The following is a 27660-nucleotide window of genomic DNA, read 5'->3' on the forward strand; positions in this document are numbered from 1 at the left end:
TCTATTATCTTAGAGTAAGCAAGATATTACTTATAGGTTTCAGCACATAAATCTTAGGATTAGAGCTAGATGTCTGAGTACTTTAGGAAGGTTTAACCTGTAGTCTATTAGTAGTGTCTTGGTGGACCTCATTCTGTCAGCAAGATTCTACTCTTAGATTTCATCTTATAAATCCTAGAATAGAAGTCAAGCCATAGGATAACTCTGATTTATGGTCTGTTAGTGGTGCCTTGGCAGGCCTCACTCTTTGAGTGAGCAAGATCCTGCTCATAGATCTTATCATATAAATTCTATCGGTTAGAAATACTATGGTTCTTCCCTTAACCGAGAAGCTCCCTTAGAGTCTGTCCTTGGGCACCCATGATACTTGTCGGGTCATTTGGTATCAGAGCCTATGCTTTGATACTTACGTGCCTATGAGTTGATTTATGGTCCTAGTTGGAATTGGGCGGTCCTCACTGGGGAGGGAGTATTCCACTAAATAGTTCTTCTTCTTTCTCCTATCTTGTACCATTGTATATATCCTTCCCTTGAATTCTGCAAATAATAATGAGTAGACATAAAAAATAAAAAATTAAATACCAATCTAACATTTCTTATAAAAATAATAAATAAACTAACATACCTCAATCATTCCTAAGAATCCTGCTAATCATCTCTCTTATAAACATTAGACTTCCCAGTCATTTTTCTAAGTCTTTCCTAAATCTCCTGGTTAGTTTTCCTATTAAAAATGGATCCATATCCTGATTTATATCTAGAAGATATTTTAGACTATCCAAATAATGATCTAGATGATATTCAATCCCTTCAATCCGATAATGAAGATGATAATCAGCCTTAAGACTATTATCTTCAATACTATTATCCTCAATACCTGTCAATCTCATATCTTGAATCCAAGATGAGTCCTAGACCAATCTCAAAAATTCAACCCAATCCATTAAAGAATAAATCTTTATCTCACTCTAGTAAAGATGATTCTGAATATAAAGAATAATTTAATAAAGATTTTTTTGCTAAACATAATGAACATAAAAGACAACAGTTTCTTAGGACTTATAACATAACCCAAACAGTTTCTAGGTATTTTGCCTTTATAAGATTAAGCAAAACTTCCATCAAATTCTTTGATTGGTTTGAAAAATATGATTTAGGACAATCTAGAACAAATATGCCAAATCTAAGATCAAACCCTCAAACCAAACATAATTTTGACATACTCATAAACAAAAATAAATATAGTTGCATAAATAAGAAAATATTAATTAATTAAAAAAAAGATAAAAGAGTTATTGAATATCTTTGTCCATGCCTACAAAAAGATAAAAATCCTCAACTTAAGAATTTTTCTTCTAAAATAGAAGACATGACAAATCAAGATTCTAAGATCCCAGGGAGGGAGATGTAGTATAGTCATAAGTTTTTTAAATTTTATTAGAGTCAGATCTTTTTCTCTATCATAGATTGATAACAGAGCCTAGGGAGAGAGAAGTAGTTTAGAAAGATCCAGATTTGATGAGCAGTAGGGGTATCAAATAAGATTACTTAGGTTTGGTCTGAAAAGCAGTATCAGAAAACCTAGGCTTGGTCTAGAGAGAGAAGCTAGATATTTTGGTAAGAATAGGGATTGATGAGCAATAGGGGTATCAATCAAGATTACTTAAGCTTGATTCGGAGAGCATAAGGGTTGTATAACTGACGGATGGTTTGATGATGGAGACTTAGATGTACCTTCGGGTGTAGGATTGCTTCAGGGTACACCATTATTGACGAAAGTCAGGGAGAGCTGTGATAGACGCAGACAGTAAAGACTGTAGAGAAGACTATCTTTGGCACCTAAATTGGGTATCCATCTCAAGCTTGAAGTTTCAGATCTTTTTGTGTTAAGTCTCCTAAGATAGGTATCTTTTCTTGACTGCTTACTAGAATCATACCGTTAAGTCTCCTAAGATAAGTATTTTTTCTTGATCTTCCTTTACTAACTCTTTTCATCCTTGGATTTATTATCATGAAGTGGTAGCAAGGTTCACTAACATTTAATAAAGAGTCTTTTAAGTATTCTATTGAGTCCTTTACTAATTCTTTCTTTTTTTAAACATTCTTTTATACTTGAGTCTTTTAGGTATTTTTTCCACACTAACAAGAGTCTAACATCTTGTAGAATCTAACATATAAGTATTTTCTTTTTCTTATACATCATTCTTTTATTATTTGACCCAAGCTGTGTAAACAACTAGGAACCTTATATATATTCTTTTCATTCTTTGTAGTTGCGTAAGCAACTAGAGACTCATTCTTTTATTCTTTTACTTAGAAAATTCCAAAGTACATTCTTTATTCTTTCATTCTTTCATATCTAGACTACTAAGGTAGCTAGGTATCTAACCCTTTAACTATGGATAGATATAACTTGCTCAAACTCATAAAAGATAGATATCTAGGTCAACCTAAAAAAAATCTCAGTAACTCAAGTTTCTACAATAAACCTTTAACCACCTTCATTAATAAAAATAATAAATAAATTAACCATTCTTGAGAATTCTGCTAATCATCTTCCTTATAAACATTAGACTTCCCAGTCATTTTTTCAAATCTTTCCTAAGATCTCTTCGTCACTTTCCTTACAAGAGATGGATTCATATCCAGATTTGTACCTAGAAGATATTTTAGACTATCCAGTTGATGATCAGGATGAAATCCAATCTCTTTATTCTGAATCTAACAATGAGAATGAAAGCCAAGATTATCATCCTCAACATCTGTCATTCTCATATCCTAAATCTAAGATAAGCTCTATTCCAATCTCCAAAATTAAACCCAATCTATTAAACCTAAAGCCAAATTCCCAAAGCAAATCCTTATCCCACTCTAGTAAAGATAATTCTCAATCCAAAGAATTATTTAATGAAGATATTTTTTCTAAGCATAATGAACATAAAAGATAACAGTTTCTTAGAACTTACAATATAACTCAAACTGTAAAAATCCAATCTAGATACTTTACCTTCATAAAGTCATACAAGACTTCTATCAAATTCTTTGATTAGTTTGAAAGATATGATTTAGGACAATCTAGGACAAAACCTAAATCTAGTGATAAACCAATCTCTAAAGTTGAAACAAATTTGCCAAATTTAAGATCAAATTCTCAAAATAAACATAACCCTGACATTATAAAGGGTAATGATTGCAAATGTCCAAATAAGAAAATAACAATCTATCTAGAGAAAGGCAAAAAGATTATTGAATATCTTTATTCATGCCTTCAGAATAATAATAAAGATGAAAAACCTCAACCTAAGAATTCCTCTTCTAAAATAGATAATATAAGTTACCAAGATTCTAAAGAAATAAAAATATTTCATTCTGAAATCCTAAAAGTACCTTAAATCCAACATTCTTTAGAAGATGAAAACTCAAAAAATGAAAATCAGAAAAAGGAATATGAAATTACAATCCATCTTAAAAATCTACAAGTAAAAACACCTCAAGAACCCAAAATCCTTGAGCCTAAAAATGAAAAGATCATCTAGAAAGAGTCAACTATTTGAAAGAAACTAATCCTATCCAGAAAAAGATTCCAAACCTAGTTCCAACCCTGGTGCTAGGCAATAATCCTTCTGGTAACCTTAGAAATGTTAACACCCTAGCTCATTCAGGAAATAACTTTCAAAAAATTGAAAATATCCAAGTTCTTTCTGAATCAAGACCTATAAGCCAAAATCTAGAATTATACCCAGCCAAAATCTATAATGAAAATCCACAAAAACTCTGGCCATACCTACCATGGAAAATATCAAGAAATTTAAAAATCTTAATAAAACTACCTATGGATCTTAGAACTTCTAAGTTAGAATTTCAAGAATTTGTTGTATCTCAAAATCCGCTTATTTTCCATACTAAAATACCTCCTTATTCTAATATCTATGATAAAATAAAAGAATCTAACAAACCTTTAAGGCTCCTCTCACTTAAAGAAAATAATAAGAAAATTCTTGATCCCAACCAAAACCTCTTAATAAAAGAAAAAGTTAAGCTTGAAATCAAAATCCAATCTTTAAATAGATTTTTGTGGAAACTTCAATCATTAACTAGATCTTCAAAAAAATTTAAAAAAGAAAACTAGCTGTAAGATACCTGTTGGGTATAAAATATCCCCAGCCGAAGTTCATAAGAGACCAACTCTCCTGAGATCCCTCCGACTTTGTGCGGCATCGTTTTCGGATTTCTCCGGCAACCGAATTTCCGACCTGGTGCGATGCTTTTCTAAACTCCCCCAACTGTTTGAGCTATGATAACGCCCTTCCAGACTTCTCCAACGACGAACTTCTTCAGTCGTCCATCGGACTGCTTCAAATGCTCTCCGGGCTTCACTATCTACCGACCTTCTACAATGATCGACCGTTCTCCGGACCTCTTCCAGATCTCTTCCAGCCATGACAGATTCTAATCCGAACTTCCCAGACTTCATCCATGGCTGGACTTTCCCAAGGACAGATTTCTACAGCAACCCGACTCCACCCATATTTCTACGGTGGTCGACCGCCTTTTGATTTCATCCGAGCTCCTACAGGAGCTGGACCTCTATCTTGAATTCCTATTGCAGGTAGACTTCATCCGGACTCTCGCTACAAATGGTCTACTCCGAGTTTCTATTACAAGCGACCTACTCCAAATTTTTACTACGAGCGGTCCACGTCGGATCTCTACTGTAAGCCTCTATCCGAGCTTCTATTGTGAACGAATCCCTTCCGGACTCCTGTTGCAGGTGGGTTTCAGCCGAGCTTCTTCAATAAACAATCTCCATCCGGACTTCTATGGGAATCAGACTCCGATCGAACTTCTGTAGTGGATAGATGTCGGACGAACTTCTACGACAGACGGGTTCCAGCAGTCGGGGCTCCCCCAACAGCCAATTTCCCCCGACGTCTGCCGTACCTCCCCAGCCATCGGCCTCAAATAATGTCAGCCAGACTTCAACAGTGCCGATCGGATTTCCTCATAACTCTCCAGACCCCCCCAGTGGGTGACCCTCTCCAACGCCATCCGAAATCCACTATCGATCGATCTACTGTCGGATTTCGTATAAAATCAGACTTCACCAACAGAAAGCTTTCGTCCGAGCTCCTACAGTAGATGACTTTCGTCTGAAACGTCAGCGACCTCAGAACATCCAGGCCTCTCCCAGAATGATGATGTGAAGAGCCACTCTGCTTCATCAGGCATCCTAGCCGAGCTTCGACCGACGGATCCGAACTCTCTGACAAGCCACGACAAGAGCCGCCACCCTACTCCACTCCCTGCAATAGATTCCACACGGCTCCACCACTCTCTGGTAAGTCACGATAACAGACACCATTCCACTCCCCGTGACAAGCTCCACGTGGCTCTGAGCAGCCCCTGATACCACTATTCTCTGCAACAAACTCCTTATGACCCTGAACGGCTCACTACCAGGCGGTTACAAACGTTGCTATCAATCTGTTATGCCCTCCACCTATAAAAAGGAGACCCCAGATACGTTATTTTCTAAGCTCTAATCTCTATCTCAAAACTCTGCTAAGATTCCCATTCGAGCACTCCATTCTCATTGAGGTAGAGAACTGACTTGAGCGTCGAAGGGTTTTGCCGGTGCACCCCCAACTTCGGTTTAGACTTTCTTTGCAGGACCCGACAGCGGCCGCGGTCATCCCAGCTCCAGCTTCTTCGATGCCGGTGGATTTTTGCACCAACAGAATTGGTGCTAGAGGAAGGGTCTGTGTCTTCACGGTACCCTTGTTCTTAAAGGAGTGCTCAACGGGACTGATTCTGATCATCTTCTCCGACATCCTCTTCTCCTTCCTCTACTAAATCTTTGCCCAATGCCTCCCCGCAGAGCATCCACCAGGAGATCCACGGCCTCTGCGGCCAGATCTCAGGCTCCGGCCTCACCTCCAGTCTCCCAGGCTCCTCCTCCTCCTCCGACGATGGCGGTCGGTGTGGAGCAATTTGACCTGCTGGTTCAGCAGGTCAGAGGCCTTGCTGAAGTAGTGCAGGCCATGCAACAGCAACAACAGCCGCAGGCATCGGTGCGGTTGGAGAGAACGTCATCGAAATTCTAAAATCTGACGGTTGGGTGGGCCACTTGGGCCAGTCGCCCCGTCTTTCCCAGAAAGATAAATCTGAGGGTGGAGAGCCCTCAGTCCGATCATGATTCTACTCCTGGAAGATCTCTACCTCCATTCTGCTCGAAGACCCTTGAGACTCGCAGTCGAGAGGACTTCCTGGATCGAAGGCTCCAAGAGATGAACCGACGGATCGAGGAACTCCGCCACGCTCCCCCCGCTTATGGTGAAGACATCTGTACTGACCCTCCCTTCTCTCAAATGATCATGCAGGAACCGATCCCGCCAAACTTCAAGCTCCCTCAATTCGAAAGCTACGACGGACCTTGGACCCAGTCGACCACCTGGAGGCCTTTCGGACAATGATGCTGCTCCATGGAGCACCGAATGCCATCCTGTGCCGAGCTTTTCCATCCACCCTGAAGGGAGCAGTAAGGAACTGGTACTCGACATTGAAGTCAGGTACCATCTTTTCCTTTGATAAGATGAGCCACCAGTTTGCGGCTCATTTTGTTAGCAGTCGGTGTCCCCGGAGGGGTTCGGAGTCCCTCATCAACATCAAGCAGAGGGAGGGGAGTCCATCCGGGCTTACGTCAACCGTTTCAACATTGTCACGTTGGAGGTCCGAAACTTGGACCAATCGATCGCGATGGCCGCTCTGAAAGGCGGCCTTCAAAAGAACAACCTTCTATTCTCCCTGAAAAAGTATCCCAGGATTTTGTTGATTTGCTGGCTCGGGTCAAAGGATATGCCCGAGCAGAAGAAGCCTTCAAGATGAAGGATGAGGAGACCGCGAGAGAGCGACAGGCGGAAGACTTGAGTAAGCCCGTAATCGAAAAAGGGCTGAGTGAAGCTCGGTCATGTTCTCGAACTCCTCCCGGACATGGCATGTCTGGACTCCTCCCCGAACTCATAAACAGAGAAGCCCAGACTGTCGAGTTCGGTGAGACTCTCCTCCCAGAAGATTCCATAGCTACGTCCCTCTCAATGCATCGAAAACTCAAGTATTGATGGAGGTTAGGGAGCAGCTCCCAAGGTCAGAGAGGATGCGCTCGCACCTCGAAAAGTGCAACCCGAACAAATTCTGCCTCTATCATCATGACCACGACACGATACGGAGGAATGTATTCAGCTTCGAGATGAGATCGAGGAGCTCATCAGACGAGGTCGGCTCGACAGGTTCATTCGATGCCGATCTGAAGGAAGAGAAGATCGGCCTAGGGCCCTGCCACAGCCGAAACTGCCAAGGAGGGAGGAGCAGCCAGAAGATCGGCCTCCAATTGGGATTATCAACTCTATCTCAGGGGGATCCTGACGGGGAGCAGACCTTCCGTGGCTATAGGGTTCAAAAAATCTATGAATGTATTACCAACAATTTGCCCTGAATGAGAATTCTTTTCATATTCGCGCATTTTTTTCTTCTTTTGGTATAAGCTTATAACGACAGAAAATAACTCTCCCATACAAATAAAATTAAGTGCGTTAGGAACAGGAGGAGAATCTCATCCTAACATGAGCAAAGTCGAAGGCCCAATTTCCTAAAGATCGGATGGGGGGAGAGGCCCTTACAACGGCCCTTATGTGCCCCCACAGCCTTGTTAGGAACAGGAGGAGAACCTCGTCCTAACATGAGCAAAGTCGAAGGCCCAGTTTTCTAAAGACCGGATGGGGGGAGAGGCCCTTACAACGGCCCTTATGTGCCCCCACAGCCTTGTTAGGAACAGGAGGAGAACCTCGTCCTAACATGAGCAAAGTCGAAGACCCATTTTCTAAAGATCGGATGGGGGGAGAGGCCCTTACAACGGCCCTTATGTGCCCCCACAGCCTTGTTAGGAAGAGGAGGAGAACCTTATCCTAACATGAGCAAAGTGAAGGCCCGATTTCTTAAAGACGGATGGGGGAGAGGCCCTTACAATGGCCCTTATGTGTCCCACAGCCTTGTTAGGAACAGAGGAGAACCTCATCCTAAATGAGCAAAGTCGAAGGCTCAATTTCTTAAAGATCGAATGGGGGGAGAGGCCCTTACAATAGCCCTTACGTGCCCCCACAGCCTTGTTAGGAACAAGAGGAGAACCTCATCCTAACATGAGCTGAAACCGACTGTTAGGAACAAGGGGAGGACCTCATCCCGATGCAAGCAGAGATTCGGTTGATCAACAAGGAGGAAAGCTTCCCCAATGACTCCTCTACACTCTCATGATCCTGTCAAGAGCAGAGGGAAGACCCTCACTCAAACACAGAAGAAAGGAGGAAGCAAAAAGAAAAAGCGATGAACTACACCAGCGAAAGGTAAAAAACAAACTACATCAAAAGCACAAGGGACCTTGCCTTGATGGAAGAGAAAACCCCTGTCGAAAATCTCTGGTCCCTAAAGGCAAATCGACACGACAATGACCAGGAACCTTCAAACTGTGTCTGCACCGAACAAGACGGAAGACAAAAGAAGTTCAGCAAACGACGACTCAAAGCAAGAACCGACGAGGGATTACGAACTCCATCGGTGCAAAACAAGACATAAGACAAATGGAGTTTGGTAAACAACCATTCAATACCAGAATAGACAAGGTAATAGATAATTTCATTCCCATTTCATTGGTGAAGTACTCATTACAAAGCCTTAAAGGCCGAAAAATAAAAAGATAAAGAAGAAGAAAAGAAAAGAGGCTCTAAGGAAGCCCAGTTTCTTCCGATTTCGAGCTCTCGGTTCCAGCCCCCGCTATGGATTGTCTCAAATTTTCGACTTCCTCTTCTAGCTCCATCTTTTTTAGCAGCATATCTTGGAACATCCGGTGGAATCACCGATGCTCATCCTCGACTCTTGAAGCCTCCTCCTCAAGACCTCGGACTCTGCCTCGGCGTCCTTGACTGCCTGCTGCTCGTGGACCAGCTGAACTTTCAGCTGCCATACTTTGGCTTCCTCCCACCCAAGGGCTATGGACAGTTCCACCATAGTCCCCCTCAAGGAGCAAAGCTCATCAGAACCTTGTGCAGGGACAAGCTAGACTCTCTCGGACAACCGCCTTTGAAGGCAGGCAACTTCGTCAGTCAACGTCTGGAGCCTCCTTCGATAGTCCTCTACTTGTCTGCTCCAGCTGACTCGGTGGGTGTCGTAAGTCGCCTCGACGTCCCGCTGCTATTTTTGAAGGTCAGAGAACCTCTTTGACCAGTCTTGATCACGGTCAGTTCGGACTGAGAGCCAGGACGAGCTCCCTTCCAGCTGGCCGATCTTTTCCGTGCGACCGCCAGCTCGACTTTAAGGGAGCTGATCTTGGAACCTGAGTCCACGACCGTCGTTGGTATGTTTTCGGAGTTTCTCAAGCTCCGTGATGAAGTCGGCTTTCCTTTTGGTGTATTCCATGAGACTTTTCCTGTGGAGGTCCGAAACCAAGTAGCCTCCCGGTGACCTCTGAATGGCTCTCCTTCAGCCGGCAAAGTTTGTCTTCCAGCCTCTTGGATTTTCTTGTCAACTGACGAACTTCCTTTTGAAGGTCTCGTATCATCAACTTCAAGGGAATACCCTCCGCAGGGGAAGAGCTTCGGCAGGACATTGTCGTTGGAGGACAAGAGCACACGACTCAAATTAATGCCAGAAGATAAAAAGAAGGAAAAGGATACAAAAAAAGAGAGGGGGGATCCTCCATAAAGACAAATCCGGCTTCATTGATCAAATAAACTTCAAGTACAAGAGAAGAAGGAACAATCACCATAAAAAAAAATACAAAACTAGAGGTTCCGGACCTCTGGGGTAGAAGTAGAAGGGGTCGGCATCCTGGAAGATCGTCAGCGGTGGCCACACAGTCGACGAGGTCCCGACTGGAAGAGGATCGGCGGACTTCAGATGATCCGGCTTCATCATCGGATGCCTCATTCAGGAAGTCGAGATCTAATTCGAAAACCTCCCAGCCACCTTCTCTTGGCAGAGCTCAACCCCTTGATGAAGGCATCCTGGCCGAACTGGACCTTCAGATCTTCCATCTCGAGGAGCCTTTGAACTCCTCCACTGCTCGAGCCCTTGCCTCCGAGACCAGGGATGGAATCCACGCTTTCAGCTCGGAAACCTGCTCCTTCAATTCGGAAGCCTGCTCCTTCCACTCGAAAACCTGCGCCCTCAATGTGGAGACCTCGGCCTCAGCCTTCCCTCTCTCCTCCTCCAAGATAGTCTCAGATCGGATGAGGTTTGTCCCTCCTTTTCTAGCACCTCCTGAAGGCTCAGGACCTCGGCGATCTTCTCCTCAAGACGGGCGGCCCCGGCTAGGCGACCTTCTTCTGCCCGAGCTGCCTCCCTCTTGGCGATCTTCGCCACCTCGACGTTGGCGACGAGCTGATGCCCAATCTACAAGAAAGGTCGGGGAGTCGATATGAGAGCTCAAGACTAAGTTGAAGAAGTAGGAGGGAGAAAAAAGGTGAGTTAGCCTACTTCGAGGAACGATCCCAGAGAGTCCCAGACCCCAGCTCGAGATCAGCGAAGACGATCCTCTCGACGATCTCGGTAGGATGCACCCTTCGACCAGCCTCTTTATCAAGTCTCTGTTGTTGAAGGGATTCTCCCCCAGGTCTTCCTCAGAGCCGCCGACCCCCTCGCGGCAGCCCTGCGACTGTGACTCCTCGGACTAGGGTCTTCTTTCTCTTCCTCCCTTTGGCCCCAGGCGCCCCCTCGGGACAAATCTCCGCAACGGGACCCTCGACGGGGGGCTCTGTGAAAGGGTTCGGGGGACTTCAGGTTCGACTCGGAGGGGACTTCGACGGTGATGGGCGTCAGAGCAGGCACGGCCGAGCTTGTCCCCTCTGTCCTGGCTTTCTTCACCGACCCCGAAGTTGAGGCATCCTTTCTCTTATGGGTCTTGAGACCCTGGGCTAACCTCCGAGCCACGCTGGCATCCATGTCTGCGATAAAAAAGATCACATGGCTTCGAGATGGAACAAGAAGAAGGGAAAGTACCCAAAAAAAAAAAAGAAAAAAAAAAAAAAAGAAAGAAGAGAGAAGAAGAAAAAAGAAACAAAAAGGGGAGAGATACCGACAGGGTTAAGGGGGCTCAGCCGACGTTGAACAAAAGTTGCTCCCTCAGAAGTTCGGGGAGGAGGGGAGCTTGATAGGCCTCGAGTTTTTTTGAGCCTCGAGGTCATCCCTTCCCAAGCTAGAGGCCCGGAGGCGAATCCCTCAGAGAACCCCAAGGGGGTAACCCTAGCTCTAAGTTGGGCATCGGACGTAGAAGAACCTCTCCTTCCAATTATGGACAGAAGAGGGGGTGCCTTTCAGCAACCCCTTTCTATCGAACTGGGGGGAAAAGTACCACCAATTTTTGCCGAGGGATGGTGCTTGAAGGTGTAGAAGTTCCTAAACAAAGGAAGAGTCGGCCGAACTTCGGCTAAACTACAAAGGGAAAGAAACCCTATCAAAAACCTAAAGGAGTTCGGCACGACGGAAACTAGAGAAATGTTCAGAAAATGAAAGAGAGCAACAACGAAGGGCGGAGCGGGAGCTGAAGTCCAGCACGAAAGGTCTCCTGTACAGACAGAAGCGGCCGAGAGGAGGGGCGCTATCCCGATCAGATGGCCCGGAAAGCTCCAGCTCGTACTCCGGAGGAACTCCATACTGAATCCTTATCAGTGAGAGTTCACCGGAGTCAAAAATCGGGGATGGTGTCCGACCAAAGGCCAGACAAGGGTCAGTCCTAGCTACAGATTCATCTACGGTACCGGTACTATGGGGAACTGGGGCTGACGAACTCCTAGAACTGCTAGAGGAGGAGATATCAGAGGACATTTTGGATCAGACGGAAGCCACAAAAATCCCAAAAAATTGGAAAAATAGCAAACAGGCCCCCGAGAAAGCTAAATAAATAGAATATGAAGAAGGAAGAACAGAAAACAACAAAAATTTCGAAACTAACCTAGATCAACCCCAGGAGCACAGGGAATGGCGAGAACGATGGAGGTCGACTCGACGAACGCCTAAGGCCGGAAAGGATGCTAGAGGAAACTGGAGCTCTCGGGGAAGAAGAGGGGAACCGAGGGATTCTCTCAAGCAAAGTGAAACCTATGAAGGAGGAGAACGTGTTTAAATAGACCCCAAGATCCAGTGCACTTATGATTTCGGATCCCCGTTGGCCGGTCTGTATTCACCGTGTGTCCTACCCACCTTGACAGGCTGTGGAAATGGCAGGCGGCTGACAAAGTCATTATTACGCCATACCTAGAGCCACGCTCTGGTAGGAATTTCAAAAAGAAGAAATCTTTTTCGAAAAGACTCCGGTACCAGCATGCCGAATGTCAAATGTCTGGCAACCGCCAAGCACGAAAATCAAGGGAGCAACTTCGACTGTGAAAATTTTTCTGTACTTCCTTCATTCGAAACTCGAACTCGAAAGTAGGAGGACTGGTATTGGGTATAAAATACCCCCAGCCGAAGTTCATAAGAGGCCAACTCTCTCGAGATCCCTCCAACTTTGTGCGGCATCTTTTTCGAATTTCTCTGGCAGCCGAATTTCCGACCTGGTGCGACGCTTTTCTAAACTCCCCCAACTGTCTGAGCTATGATAACGCCCTTCCAGACTTCTCCAACGACGAACTTCTTCAGTCATCCATCGGACTGCTTCAAATACTCTCTGGGCTTCACTATCTACCGACCTTCTACAATGATCGACCATTCTCCGGACCTCTTCTAGATCTCTTCCAGCCATGATAGATTCTAATCTAAACTTCCTAGACTTCGTCCACGATCGGACTTCCCCAAGGATAGATTTTTACAGCAACCCGACTCCACCCATATTTCTATGACGGTCGACCACCTTTTTGATTTCATTCGAGCTCCTACGGGAGCCGGACCTCTGCCCCGAATTCCTATTGCAGGTAGACTTCATCCGGACTCCCGCTACAAATGGTCTACTCCGAGTTTCTATTACAAGTGACCTACTCCAAAATTCTACTACGAGCGGTCCACGTCGGATCTCTACTGTAAGCCTTTATCCGAGCTTCTATTATGAACGAATCCCTTCCGGACTCCTGTTGCAGGCGGGCTTCAGTCGAGCTTCTTCAATAAACGATCCCCATCTGGACTTCTACGGGAATCAGACTCCGACCGAACTTCTGTAGTGGATAGATATCGGACAAACTTCTACGATAGACGGGTTCCAGTAGTTGGGGCTCCCCAACAGCCAATCGCCCCCACATCTGCCGTACCTCCCCACCCATCGCCTCAAATAATGTCAGCCAGACTTCAACAGCACCGATCGGATTTCCTTAAAACTCTCTAGACCCCCCCAGTGGGTGACCCTCTCCAATGCCATCTGAAATCCACTGCCGGTCGACCTACTGCAGGATTTCGTATAAAATCGGACTTCACCAACAGAAAGCTTTCATCCGAGCTCCTACAGCAGATAACTTTCGCCTGAAACGTCAGCGACCTCAGAACATCCAGGCCTCTCGCAGAACGACGATGTGAAGAGCCGCTCTGCTTCATCAGGCATCCTAGCCGAGCTTCAACCGACGGATCTGAACTCTCTGACAAGCCACGACAAGAGCCGCCACCCTGCTCCACTCCCGCACGGATTCCAGCGCTCCACCACTCTCTGCAGCACGACACACCCCCCACTCCCCGACAAGCTCCACATGGCTCTGAGCAGCCCCTGATGCCACTATTCTCTGCAACAAACTCCTTATGACCCTGAACGGCTCACTATCAGGTGGTTACAAACGTCGCTATCAATCTGTTACGCCCTCCGCCTATAAAAAGGGAACCCCAGATACGTTATTCTCTAAGCTCTAATCTCTATCTCAAAACTCTGCTAAAATTCTCATTCAAGCACTCCATTCTCGTTGAGGCAGAGAACTGACTTGAGCGTCAGAGGGTCTTGCGGAGCACCCCAACTCTGGTTTAGACTTTCTTTACAGGACCCGACGTGGCCGGGTCATCCCAGCTCCAGCTTCTCCGACGCCGGCAGATTTTTGCACCAACAATACCTATACTCCCTTATCCACAAAATCCAAGTACTTTGGCCCTAGAATGTAAGCAAAATTCTACGCCAAAGGAAAACTATTCAAAAGCTATCAGTCTAGACTTCTAGTTAAACTTTTATTGCGATCCTCTTGGAAATTCAAAAAAAAAAAAAAATCCTTACTTTCATAATCCTTCTAAAGGCAAACAATATCTCAATATGAATAAAAAAAGAAATTATTCAAAAAAGAGAGACCTCCAAATTCTTTAAAGCGATAGAAGTTACTCAACACACAGATGACTCTCAAATTCTAGCCTCATCAAATTCTAGACTAAAAACTATAGATGATAGTAGCTCAGAACAAATGACTTGTCATTCTATTAAGCAACAAAGATTAGAAATTTAGAAAAAGTACAAAGAATATTACCTTCTAAAATTTAAAATATTATTCTTAACAAAATTCTTCAATTAGATGAAATCAGAAAAATACTTGAAAATCTTAATGAATATCTTACGATAGATTGGTGAATCCTTCTAGTATTATGATTAGATCTTTATATAAAGGATTACTTAGACTAGCCTCCATGGACTACAACTACCCTTTAGACATGTTTCCAAAATTAATTTCTACCATCTTAAAAGAACTCAGAGATGATAAAGAAAAAATAGATATGCTAATCTATAGTAGAATTGAAGAAAAAAAATTAACTAAATTATTTATCCTTTTCAAATTTATTACCTCACACACACCCAATTTTCAGATAAAGATGACATCTTAAAAGATAAACTTGTAGAGAAACTTGATATAGAAGAATATCTTAGTTAATTATGTTGATGTTTATTGAGAAGCTATAAGATCATCTCAAAATTATAGATGTTGGTCAAATAACAGAGTATGGGTTATAACTGATTTAGTAAATCAATCTAATATCCAACCAGAAAAAGAAAGAAATTGGGATATCTTTTTAGACCCAATAAACTATCCCAATCAAATTTAAAATAAAGTACAAAATATTTTTGAAATAACTATACCTTATAAAATTCATTACATAAGTGGAAAATATATATTTCTACATTATATTTTTCATCTTCCCATCTGCATTACATAAGTTGTTCATCCTCTGTCTGTTCTTTACCTATCCTGGATAAGTAGAGGAATAGAGAAAAAAGATTCAAGAGTATTCCAAACCCATCTACAAAATTTAAACCGCTATCAGACAATGCCTTCTGCCACCATTCAAAATCAAAATAGTACCAGAAAAGAAGAGAAAAAAGACTACTCTAATCTTTCTTCCAAGATGATTAATTCAAACTTAGTTCTAGACAATGGCTCTCTATTATTAGAGAATCCAAGGAAGTAGAAAAAGCAAAATGTGACCTTCCATCAATCAATCTCACTCAGGCATGTTAGATGTGTGCCCTAGATGCCAGATTGACCGACACATTCCTATACAAATGTAAGAATAAATTTATAATTTTGACTATAAATGAATAAAAGATTATTCTACTATCATATTGTGTACATTATGTCTGTGATACATCCTTTGAGTTAGTAGAAATGTTAATTCATATTTTCAAGAGTTGAAAATTTAAGGCATGAATTTACATAACTAACTCATAAACAGCTCCTGACCATAGGATCATCACGAGGATGGTGATCGATCCGGAAGGTTGGTGTACGATCGTTCCCTTAGGGTAGATATATCTTGAGTCTACAGTGTGGAGACACCGGAGCGAGAGTACAGTATTCATTGAGAACGAGAGTACTGAGTGTGATCACCTCAAGCAGTCATAAGAAATCTACCTTCTCGTCGATGACTAGCTCGATGCTGCAGTTGTGTGTCTAGTTCTTTGACCTGAGGTACATCGACAGTTCACCTTGAGTGTGTTATAGTTTGACTATACCATAACTCGATCTCCTAGTCATTCGAAAACTCTGAGGTGTATGTTAGCTATAGCATATTCATTATAGGAATCAGATTACACCAAGATGGGATCTATCAACCTCGGTAGATAAGAGGAGTAGTCCTATGATGATCGAAAGATTGAGTCCTGTTGGAATATACCGACCGGTCGCTCTCGCACCGACTCACCATCAGGCCCGCCTAACCGACGCCCGACTCTACCGACCGCACCGACCAACACCGTCCGACCGAAGGTATGTCGGTCGGGAAGACCCTTCCCATTCTCGACTGGCCGAACGACACGGCCCGCCCCCGACCTTGGCAACGTATCAGACTGACCATCGGGGGTGGTGGCTGATGTCCGATCCCCGTGATCCACCGTGCCAACCGACGATGTCCCTAGGTCCTCACCCGACATCCTACGACCAAATGCCGACGTATGGTCGGTCGGCTCCTCCAAATACCGTACGACTACTGAAGGCCATCCGTCCTGACAGAGGCGTGCGGCATAGCCGCCCTGGGACATCATCCTACCCTGGACATGGGTCAACCCTAGTGATTTGACAGCCCCACGATGATTTGACAGCCCCACGGTGACTCTGACAGCCTTCGATGATTTGACAACTCTCCATTATCTGCGCCATTAATGACGGCACCATGCCGCACTCTACTATAAAATGGAGAAGGCAATAGTGCCGGAGCAGGTTCTTTCGAAGCCCCTGAACTCTCCCTCTCTAGCTCTCTCCCTCTCTCTCTATCGCTGAGCTCCCCTATTCTTTTCTACTGTTGCCTAGTCTCCTCTCTGACTTGACCATCGGAGGGTCCCCGCCGGAGGCATCTCCGGTCAGTGTGGACTTCTTTTGCAGGTGCTCGTTTCCCGATGACCAGGCGACGAGGAGATTGGCCGCAACAGGTTTTGGCACGTCAGGTAGGGGACGACAGGGATCACAACCCCCACAGAATTCGAAACATCCTTTCGAGATGATAAAAATCAGGGCTCAGTGATCGAGGGCCACCAGATTGGCAAGGCACTCTTTCCATCGGGAAGAGGCCTCTCCTCCACCCTCTATGGCGGAACCTAGCTCTCCGCATCCTGTGGTGACCATGGAGGTGCAGATCGCGGTGATCGTGCAGCAGATGATCGTGTGACAGATGCGGTCAAGAGCCTTCAACAACAACCAACCCGGTTGCCACACTCGCCAGTGGAGCAGCCGACGGCACACCCGGTGCCCTCTAGAAGCAGCCGTCGATGCCCACGTCGGTCTCCGTCTCCTCCTCGGAAGCAGCTGTCACAACACTCCCACCGAGGGGAGGAGAGGCGGCGTGGTATGATACCCATCGATCTCGACGACCGTCTCCTTCCCAGCTGGAACGAGCAAGGAAAGAAAAGCAGCCATGGATTCCATCCACCTCCCTCTCAGATTCATCGAGAGACTCCACTCTCGGGGTCTCTCAGCACCGACGGGCCGATGACTACGAACGCAGGTTCGAAGAAATCGACCGTCGACTCGCCCACTGCAGGTGGATAGACTGAAGTTCTTGAACGACGTCGACTTCCAGACGCCCAACCTCTCTCCCAACTCATCCTCGACGAGCCGATCCTAGTCGGTTCAAGATGCCCCATGTGGGCCCTATGACGGCTCCACCGACCCAGTTGACCATCTGGAGAGCTACAAGGCTCTCATGACGATTCAAGGGGCAACCGATGCCCTTCTCTGCATCGGCTTCCCCACCACACTTTGCAAAGCTGCCAGGACCTGGTACTCTGACCTCCGCTCAGGAAGTATTCACTCCTTTGGGCAGCTTGAGCACTTTTTGTGGCCCACTTCAGCACCAGTCGGAAGTCGCCACGAACCTCGGACAGCCTTTTTTCCCTCAAACAAGGAGAAAATGAGATGCTCGGCACTTCGTGATGCGATTCAATATGATCACGCTCGAGGTTCAGGACCTCAACGAAGACATGGCTATTTCAGCCATGAAGAGGGGGCTAAGGGGGTCTCGATTTACATACTCCCTGAACAAGACCTCCCTCGAACATACGCCGAACTGCTGGAGCGTGCGTATAAATACATGCGTGTAGATGAAGGAGCTTCCGATCGGCGCCTGACCGAAGCCAAGGGCCCAAAGGAGAAGCGAAGGGAAGGTCGGGCCCTCGTCGAGCCTAGCGGCCCCCGACCAACAGACATGTCTCACCCCAGCGACGGAGCCCGAGGTCGCCTCGACGGTAAAGTCTGAAGCTAATGCATCCTAGGTATGACTCTTATACTCCCCTCTCTACTCCTCGTGCACAGATCTTAATGAAAATGAAGGGGAAGAATATTTGCGATGGCCTCCGCCTTTGAAGGCAAAGGGCCTCGACCGATGGAAGTACTGTCGATTTCATCAGGGCCACGGTCATAATACCGAACAGTGCATCCAGCTCAAGGATGAGATCGAGGCCCTCATACAACGAGGGAACCTCAAAAAATTCATAAGAACCCGTCGACTCGACCCATCCCGATCGACGACCCCAACCGACTGAGGAGGTGACGAACAATCAGCCCACGACCAGGGTCATCAACATGATCTCCAAATGACTGGACCCAGGATGACTGCTGGAGGGGAGCCGATGAAGAAGCTATGCCAAGACAATGTAATTACCTTCATGGATGAAGATGCTCGGGAATCCAAACTCCCCACGACGACGCTGTTGTTGTTTTGGCAACAATAGTAAATTATAATGTAAGAAGAATCTTTGTTGATAATGAAAGTTCGACTAATATTTTGTTCTACTCGACCTTCTCTCGAATGCGACTGTCGGCTGATCAGCTCGAAAGAGTCTCCGTGCCCCTGGTGGGTTTCACCGGGGAAGCCATCATGGTGGAAGGAGAAGTTACTCTTCCCGTGACGGCTGGAACCGAGCCACGACAAAGCACCGTCTGCCTAACTTTTGCAGTCGTCCGAGTATCTTCGGCCTACAACGCCATACTTGGAAGGCCCGAACTAAACGCCCTTAGGGCAATAGTCTCGACGTACCGTCTGCTGGTTCGGTTCCCGACCAAAAATGGAGTCGGAGAGATGCGCGGGGACCAATAGCTCGCTCATCGATGCTTCCAGATCTCTACTCGAAGTAACGAAGCAAAGGACTCCCTAATAGCCGACAAGTTGGACCAGCGGGAGAGGAAGAATGGGGCGAACCGACCGAACAGCTTGTTCCCGTCCTGATAAAGGAGAATCCGAACGAGTGGTCTGGGTTGGATCTCAATTATCCGACCTCGAGCAACGGCAGCTAGTGGAGCTGCTGAAGGCCAATGCCGACGTATTCGCCTGGTCAGCAGTGATATGTCTGGCATCCTCCGGAGATGATGACTCACCGACTCAACATCGACCTAGCAATGAGGCCGGTGAGGCAGAAGAAGCGGTCTTTTGCTCCCGAGAGATAGAAGGCCATGACGAGGAAGTGGACAAGCTACTCGAGGCAGGCTTCATCAGAGAAATGACATACCCCGATTGGCTCGCCAATGTTGTCATGGTGAAAAAAGTCAAGGGAGCTGGAGGATCTGCATCGACTATACCGACCTAAACCACGCCTGCCCGAAGGACAGCTTTCCACTTCTAAAGATCGACCAACTGGTAGATCGACGTCCGGCCATCAACTGCTCAGCTTCATGGACACTTTTGCGGATACAATCAGATCTGGATGGCCCCGAAGATGAGGAGCACACAACCTTGTGACTGCAAGGGCCTTTACTGTTACCGAGTTATGCCCTTCGGACTGAAGAACGTCGGAGCCACTTACCAGCACTCGTCAATAAGGTCTTCAAAGACCAAATTGGGCACAACATGGAGGTGTACGTGGACGACATACTGGTAAAAGGACAGATAGATCATTCGGATCTGAAGACTGCACTTGCGACAACAAGAGGGAATGATAAGTGCCTTCGGGTGACTTCGGAAGTTCCTCGTTCCTTGTTTCTCAATGAGGAATTGAGGCTAACCTTGAGAAAATAAAGGCAATCATCGACATGCGGCACCCGGACACCAAGAAGGAGGTCCAGCAGCTGAACGGAAGGATCATCACACTCAGCTGATTCATCTCTCGATCGACTGAGAGATTCCACTCGTTCTTCAAAACCCTGAGGCAGGTGAAGACTTCTCTTGGTTGGATGAGTGCCGGTGGGCCTTCGAGGACCTGAAAAGGTACCTGGCCTCCCCACCACTGCTTGTGAAGCTGGAAGTCGGAGAGATGCTGTACCTCTATTTGGCCACTTCCCCTGAGGTGGTTAGGGTGTGAGGAGGCCATCAACCCATATACTACACCAGTAAAGTGCTCACGAAGCTGAAGTTTGGTACTCAAAGATGGAGAAGATGATATTCGCCCTAATCGTGTCTGCACAATGACTCCATCCGTATTTTCAAGTGCATGCTATCATGGTCCTCACCGACCAGCCCCTGAGGGCGATATTGTGCCGCCCTGACACATCAGGACGACTGGCAAAATGGGCAATGAAGCTAGTGAGTTCGACATTCAGTATCGGCCATGACTGGCCTTGAAAGCCCAGGTCCTGGCCGACTTTATCGCAGAGTGCCCGACGACCGACCAGGGATCGGGAGGTGAGAGCCCCGGAGAAGTTGCAATCCCCGAACCTAACCCCAAGTCTACTTGGGTGCTGCACATCGACGGAGCTTCCAACGCTCGAGGGAGCAGGGCTGGGTTTCTGCTAACCAACTCGGAGGGAGTGGTCACCGAGTACCCCTCTGATTCGACTTTAAAGCCTCCAACAATCAAGCTGATATGAGGCACTCCTTGCTGGCTTGAGGATGGTGAAAGAGTCTTCTTCGATTCCCAGCTGATCGTAGGGCAAGTTAAAGATGACTTTGAGGTGCGAGACCCGACCATGGCAAAATATCTCCAAAGGGTGAGAGATCTCGTGACACACCTCAAGTATTTGAGATCTCTCACATTCCCAGGATGGAGAACGCTAGGCCGATGCACTCTCCAGGCTTACGACATCAGCCTACGATGCCTTGGGTCAGACGTTGGTGGAGAGTCTTGAGCAGCCGAGCATCGACAGGGATGAGGAGGTGCTGCAATTAGCAGTAGAACCAAGCTGGATGGATCCGATCATCCGGTATCTGACGACGGAATCAGCCCTGAAGACCCCACGAAAGCCAAACGACTCCGATGGGCGGCCTCCCAATACATGATAATGGATGGCGACTCTACAAAAGTCGTTCTCTCTCCTCTTGCTCAGATGCTTGGGACCGACCGACGTGGACTACGCACTCAGAGAAGTGCATGAAGGGATCTGCAGAAATCACTTGGGGGCAAATCCTTGACCTACAAAGTCCTACGGCAGGGTTACTACTGACCCACCATGAGAAAGGATGCGGCCGAGTTGGTTCGAAGGTGCGAGCCATGTCAAAGATACGCTAACCTGCAACACTGACCGGCCAACCAAATCACTCCTATTGTCGCCCATGGCCCTTCGCCCAGTGGGGGATCGACATACTCGTCCTTTCCTCCGACGTCCGGCCAAAAGAAGTTCATAGTCGTCGTAATTGACTACTTCACTAAATGGGTGGAAGCCGAACCTCTGGCGCAAATCACTGAGCGAAAAATGAAAGACTTCGTCCAAAGTCTATCATCTTCAGGTTTGGACTACCACATACCATCATCACCATAATGGATGACAATTCGACAATCGAGACTTCGAGAGTTCTGTGCGAGATTTCATATCACGCACCGACTGACCTCGGTCGGGCACCCACAGTCCAACGGTGAGGTCGAGGTGACCAACCGAACCATTCTGCATGGGCTAAAGATCCGACTGAATGAAGCCAAAGGCCTCTGGTCGAAGAATTAAATTTCATCCTATGGGCATACCGAACGACACCCCGTGTCCCGATCGGGGAATCTCCTTTCAGCTTGGCTTATGGGATGGAGGCGATGATCCTGCTCGAGATCGGGCTACCATCAACTAGGGTCGAGCAGTACCAAGAGTCGGCAACTCTGAATGTCGGAGGGCCGACTTGGACCTCCTACCCAAACTCGGTGGAGGCTCAACTCGATGGCTTCCTACCGACAGAGAGTGGCCCGATACTACAACAACAAGGTTAAGCCGAAGCTTTTCAGGCCGGGGACCTGTCTTAAGAAAAGCAGAAGTTTCAAAGCCTCTAGACCAGGAGAAGTTGGCTCTGAACTGGGAAGGACCCTACAAGATAGCGGACACCTACGGGCGAGAGCTTACCAACTGGAGACTCTAGAAGGAAGGCCATTCTCCGAACTTGAATGCGACAATCTAAGATTGTACTACAGTAAATTCTGTGTACCCTTGATCGGAATACAAACCTCGCTTCAAAACTTTAGAGTCTACAATCTCGGCTCTCCAACGGTGTGTCGGTGCTCACTAGTAGTCCGAACCTAGACGCCGTGACTTGGGCCCAGCATTCTACTAAATCTGTGGCCAACCACCGACGGTGCGTCGGACTCTTACGGCAACTGACATATCTACTTTGGTGGAAGGCCGGCGATGGCGATGGGGTCTCCCCTAAGTCTAAGCCGCACCCCTTCCTCAGCCAGCACCCGAGCAAGGTGACTGGCTAACTTGCCGACTTGGCTCCGACTAAGAAAGGCAAAAGGCCAATGCGACTAATGTCGCATTCGCAACCCACCGACCAGGTCAGATCGGTCGAAGGTATTCGGCTTACCATCGTTTACCACACATCTCGACGCATACGCCGATAGAGAATCAGGCAACAGATGACCGACTTGTCATCTACTAAATGCGTCGGACATTGTTCAACTATCGGGCCCTACAACATGATCGGCTCAAAGAGCTATGCCCGACTCGATGAATATGCCGACTCAGGCCTGGGCAACGGGCGCTCGAATTGAACCCTCGACCGTCGGGTTATACGACAGTCGAGAAGCTGATCGAAAATTAGGGTTCGCTCCACCTTCAAGTGGTGCGCGCACTACCGACTCCCCGCTAGCTATCTGGGATCCTACCTAGTGGTCGGGCCTACGACTTATACATTCAAAGGTGTTTCGGTGAAACATACGTCCCAAACACACAAAGCAATTCAAGTAAGAGAAAAAGTTAAGAAAATATATTTTGATTTCATTCAACTTGAAATTGAGATTACAAAATGGGTCGAAGCCGATTACAAATTGAGATTACAAAATAGGTCAAAGCCCGACTACAAGTACATCAAACAAAAACAAAACTCAACTAATCACCGGAGTCGGCTTCTTCCACCGGGAGAAGATCGGGGGCGATCGGCGCATCCGCTCAGGCTTCAGGGGTCGGAGCCGCCTGGCCTTCGGTGGCCTGGTCTGCGTCGGTCTCCACCATGATGGTGCGATCTCCTAACGATGGGTCGGCCATCTCTCCCTTGGCTTGGGCCTCCGACTCTGGCGGATGATACTACCGAGGTCGAGCTCAGATATAGGCTCCGGATGGCTTCCCAAGCATCCTCGTACCCCACATGGTATGAGAGGAAGCCGCTCTCTAGAAGTTCTTCCCGATATTCCTCAGAGTCACAGAAGTCCTCCACGGCCCGACCCATGGCTTCTTTCGCCGACTCGCCTCCGCCCTTGCTATGTCCGTCAGCTTGAGCAGTGGACAGGTTCTCTTCGTCTTGGCGAGATTTCCTAAACTCTTCGGAGCTGCTCGATTCGGCCTTGAGTTCCTTGGTGAAGTCATCCCGCTCACATTGCAGCCGACGAACAGTGCGGGACTTTCGCTTGGCATCATCCCGGCCGACTGCAGCTCGGTCTCCAAAGCGACCAGGGCACCGGTGAGTCGAGAGACCTCCTCGGAGAGGCAGGAGATCTCCCCCTCAAGCCGGGCCTCCCGGTCGACTGACTGCTGCAGCTGGTCGACCAACACCGCCTTGTCGGCTTCACGGCCATGGCCTTATCTTTTCGGGCCGCCGGAGATCGCCAAATCTCCGATACCCGGCCTCCAATTCGGACATATTGTAAATCAGCTGCGGACAACAAAGCCGACCGTCAGAAGACTGAACTTATGAAAGGCAACGATGAAAATGAAAAGTAAAGGGAAGAGACTTACCCGAATCATGGTCGGGTAAAAGGAGGACAGCATGTCAGATACCCTCTGGTTCTTCATGACCTCATGATCGGTGGGAGGATAACTGCCTGACATAGCCTCCTTGCCAAGTCGTGGTTGGCCAGGGCTGATGCCCCTTCGAGAAATGGGGAGTGGTCGACGTCCACCACCGACCGACCTCCTGTCGTCGTCGGGTGCCATCGGGGCCTTCCCTCGTGCGGACACCCAGGCCTGACGTCGGAAAGGGAGGGCATGCTCAGCCAACTAGGTCCCTCTGAGCGCAGCAGCCACCGACGCAGGTTGTTCGGGCTCGGCGCCTCTTCCCAACCTCCTCCGCCGGCTGAGCAACCGACACATCCTCGACGATTCCTCGGTCGCCCGTCCCTCGGGCGAGGCTGCTCCCTTGATGATGGTTCCTCGACGGGACTTCAGTGGGCACTGTCGCACCAATAGTGTGATGACTGGCTCTCGTCTGACGTCCGTTCGAAAACAGACTCCGCTCCCACCGTCGGTGCTACTTGGGGCCTCTTGGGAGGCTACGATGGTTTGGCTCCATGCACCGGCCTCTTCCGTGCCGCATGCTGTCGAATATCGGCTGCCGTTAACCTCATCCGTGATGGCATATCTGCAACGACAACAGAGGATCAGCATCAAAAAAAAAAAAAAGATCTAGGCGAGGAACCGAGCTGAGACCGGCATCATACAGGCCTGCTTGGTGATGAGCTCCTTCTGCTTCGGCACTGAGATGTCCTTCAGATGGTGGAAGTCTTTCCGGTCTCCGACCTCCACCCGACTGTTCTCGTTTGGTTGGGTTCGGGGGTCTCCCCAGAGAGAAGGGAACCCCAAGGAACAAAAGAAGAGACGAAGAAAAACTGGTTCTTTCATCTATGAATCGACGATGGAAGACCAGTGATAAAGGAGAGACCCTTTCGAGGGTTGAAATACCACCACCCTCGGGCTTTAGGGTGGGGTCGGAGAACAAAGAAAGCTCGAAAGAGCGAAAGGCGAGGATTGGTCGGCAAAAGCCGACACAACAGGGCAAAGTTGACTACCAGTCGGACCGAGTTCGCGCAAGTTGCCGGACACAGCCCGTAGTAATCCAGCACGTTCGGACAAACTTCGGAATCGAAAAGCGAAGACCGGCCCAGAGGTCCTCGACGTAGAAGGCCACCTGGCCCGCAGGCGGGTTGTTAACCCGACCATCAGCTCCAGGGGTGAATAGCTGAAACTGCTCGGGATGTAGTACTGCTCCCGGAGCCGATCAATGTTCGCCCCGAAAGTGAAGAGACCTCCACCTCCGGGGTTGATCGAGAATCGTCAGTCGGGTTCCTCGACCGACCTCCCCGTGGAGATGTTTAGCCATTACGCTAGAACCGAAGTCAAGGAATGAGAGAAGAAGAAAGAAGATTACAAGGAAACAAGGAGAAAACAAAGGACAATGTTGAAGGCTCCTAGGGAAAAAGACTTTCTAAGGGAGGAAACGGGGATGATTACCTGGACAAGGGGGACCACTCAACCAAGGTCTCGACAGCAAGTTTGAAAAGTAAAAATCCAGATGCAGGTGACCTCGTATATATAGTGCCCCCTGACGGCCGAGATGAAAGCACGACCAGCGAGGATCTCCCAGATCGTGACACGTAGCGGCATCTAGGCCTTCCTTCGGCCCGACGGTTCGATGCACCTACCCAGATCAGGCCACGTCGACTCAATCCGCCTGAGCGGGTTCGGCCCAATGGCCCCCCACCACGCAGCGGAAAAGTCATGGCGGTTCGCTTCCCGAAGAGACGATGAAACGGCGGTTTCTATTTCTGATAGGATGCCTACACCGATGGGATGTCTGACATCGACAAGTCATCTGACATGATAAGACATCTGACGTAGATCGAATGTTGGTAGATCGCTAGAGTCGGAACATAATGCGATGGATATCAACTCCTTTCGCCCGACGCCGCCGCCCATGCAAGGGTGCGGGCCATCACGCCATCCAACTCAGGAGTGGGGGGGGGGGGCAACTGTTGGATATACCGACCGGTCGCTCTCGTGCTGACTCACCGTCAGGCCCGCCTAACCGACACTCGACTCTACCGACCGCACCGACAGACACCGTCCGATCGAAGGTATGTCAGTCAGGAAGACCCTTCCCATTCTTGACTGGTCGAACGACACGGCCCGACCCTCGACCTTGGCAACGTATCAGACTGACCATCGGGGTGGTGGCCGATGTTCGATCCCCGTAATGCACCGCACCAGCCGATGGTGTCCTGGGTCCTCACCCGACATCCTACGACCAAATGCCGACGTATGGTCGGTCGGCTCCTCCAGACGTCGTACGACTGCTGAAGGCCGTCCGTCTTGACAGAGGCATGCGGCATAGCTGCTCTGGGACATTGTCCTACCCGGACATGGGTCAACCCTAGTGATTTGACAGTCCCATGATGATTTGATAGCCCCATGATGACTCTGACAGCCTCCGACGATTCGACAACTCTTCATTGTCTGTGCATTAATGACGGCGCCATGCCGCGCTCTACTATAAAACGGGGAAGGCAACAGTGCAGAGCAAGTTCTTTCGAAGCCCCTAAACTTCCCTCTCTGCTCTCTCCCTCTCTCTCTATCACTGAGCTCCCTGATTCTTTTCTATTATTGCCTAGTCTCCTCTCTGACTTGACGTTGGAGGGTCTCCGCGGAGGCATCTCCGATCAGTGTAGACTTCTTTTGCAGGTGCTCATTTTCCGACGACCAGGCGATGAGGGGATTGGCCGCAACAAGTCCTTAAGCCCATGGCATGATAGAGTGAAATAATGGAAAAGAGTTTTCCATTAAGGTTTCACATCAAATTTGGATCGATCGATTGATTCATATGACTGATATTGGGTTTGACGAGTTCACCTTAACCTAATTCAGTCGGAACTCATGATAGAGAAACTCAATCACACAGATAGCTGCACCGAGAGGTTCATCTTCATTTCTGATGGATTGCCACCATATACTGCTAGGTGTCATTGATGGATTTTGGGAGCAATTAGAATGATCTTAATGATCGATCATTCTAATTGTCTGAATCAGAAGAGTTCTGGTCTATCAAAAGGAGTTTCGATGATGTCGATGATGAGATCACGATATGTCTCATTACCATATGAAAATGAACCTAACTGGATCACACAAACAAGAGTTAGGGTCTGGATGTTATCAATTGAGCTAGCCCAGTTCGATTGATTTGGATTAGATCCAATTAGGTTCAAAGAAATCGTCTAGCACACGATTGAGCCTAACTTTCTCCTAGTATAATCTTTTCTATCTCGATTGAGCCAAATATGATTTGACTCACCCAGAGAACTTTGAGAAGATTTCTCATAGTTGACTGGAGCCAGTCTAGCTCAGAAAGGATTGTCTTAATTCATGAGATGAATTTAAGACAACACCTGCTAATTCCTGTCACCTACCATTTTATTTTAGGACATTGGTCAAACGTTGATCCATGGACCTTGGACTGAAGGCCACTTGGCAAGAGATCATTGGAGATTTTTTTATGGAGTGTCCACTGCTAAATTGGGCCTCAAAGTGGGTGTCATATTCAGATTGAGCATGCCCCCAAGTGGATAAGGATAGAGTCCATGAGATGAGGACTCTGATCCCTTGATCAACTTGGACTGTGGGGCGC

Source organism: Elaeis guineensis, chromosome 4, assembly GCF_000442705.2.
Source record: "Elaeis guineensis isolate ETL-2024a chromosome 4, EG11, whole genome shotgun sequence".
In the NCBI taxonomy this organism is placed as follows: Eukaryota; Viridiplantae; Streptophyta; class Magnoliopsida; order Arecales; family Arecaceae; genus Elaeis; species Elaeis guineensis.